The sequence below is a fragment of the Poecilia latipinna genome, unplaced genomic scaffold (genome assembly GCF_001443285.1).
Source record: "Poecilia latipinna isolate Pla-1442-1.1 unplaced genomic scaffold, P_latipinna-1.0 Scaffold8115, whole genome shotgun sequence".
Taxonomy (NCBI): domain Eukaryota; kingdom Metazoa; phylum Chordata; class Actinopteri; order Cyprinodontiformes; family Poeciliidae; genus Poecilia; species Poecilia latipinna.
In genome coordinates, this window is record NW_015120731.1 from 1 (window position 1) to 1,286 (window position 1,286).

Below are 1,286 nucleotides of genomic sequence, written 5' to 3' on the forward strand. Positions count from 1 at the left end.
GTAGAACTAGGAGATGTAGAACTGTAGAACTAGGAGGTGTAGAACTGTAGAACTAGGAGATGTAGAACTGTAGAACTAGGAGGTGTAGAACTAGGAGATGTAGAACTGTAGAACTAGGAGGTGTAGAACTGTAGAACTAGGAGATGTAGAACTGTAGAACTAGGAGCTGTAGAACTAGGAGGTGTAGAAGTAGGAGGTGTAGAACTAGGAGGTGTAGAACTGTAGAACTAGGTGTAGAACTAGGAGGTGTAGAACTGTAGAACTAGGAGGTGTAGAACTGTAAAACTAGGTGTAGAACTAGGAGGTCTAGATCTAGGAGGTGTAGAACTGTAGAACTAGGTGTAGAACTGTAGAACTAGAAGGTGTAGAACTGTCAAACTAGGAGGTGTAGAACTGTAGAACTAGGAGGTGTAGAACTAGGAGGTGTAGAACTGTAGAACTAGGAGGTGTAGAACTGTGGACCCAACCTGCTCACTGAAGGTCATCATCCATATTCACTCTAATCACCTGGATCTGGATCGAAGGACCGATTTGTTCCGATTCAGATCGTAAGAATTGGGTTTGGATCACAAGGTGGTGATCGCAGAATGTTGATCGATTAAAAGCCTCATTGATCCTCAATCAAATGATGAGGTGATGATTTCCTGGTTCTTTAATCGGCAGATTCAGGGTTTAGGTGGATGGATGTGGATCTACAAAGGATCAGATCAATAAAACTTACAATCCACCATGATCACCAATAATCATTTTCTAAGCTACAAACATGATAATCACATTAGTTGTCTTAATATAAGCCCTTATAGCTTCGCTATATTTGGAAAATAATAAAAAAACCCTTCTAATTTCTCCAGCCTTATATTTCAGTTACTAATAAAGTTACAGTAAAAGAAACTAAACATAATATAATTCACCATTTTATAGTAAAACTCAGCTTCTTCTGGGCAAAATGAGCAAACAGAAAATGTCTAAAGTAACAAAATATACATATTAATCTTATTAAACACAAATAGACTGTATCTTACTCTGATGGACATAAATACACATAAACTACCTACAAACAACTTCTGCTGATCTGATTCCTGAACATTATTTCACATCTGAACTTTTCTCACAAAATGGCTGCGCCCCCTAGTGGCGAAGCTAGAAACTACAGTTCCGTCCTGCATTCAGAGCCGTTGCCTTGGTGATGAAACTCTGCTGGAGGATTTTTCTCTGTGACTTGAACGTCTCAGTTACAAGGAAACATTTAAACCAGAAAAACCTTCATGGTCTCTGAGCTGATGAAG

The 1,286-nt window shown here is 39.0% G+C and overlaps 1 long non-coding RNA gene across 1 annotated transcript; it reads left to right on the top strand.

Moving 5' to 3' along the window:
- Positions 1–196: 196 nt before the first annotated feature.
- Positions 197–710, top strand: LOC106944330 (uncharacterized). Its single transcript, XR_001424225.1, has 2 exons — positions 197–231; positions 421–710. It is a non-coding gene; the product is annotated as an uncharacterized LOC106944330 (long non-coding RNA).
- The last annotated feature ends 576 nt before the right edge of the window (positions 711–1,286 follow it).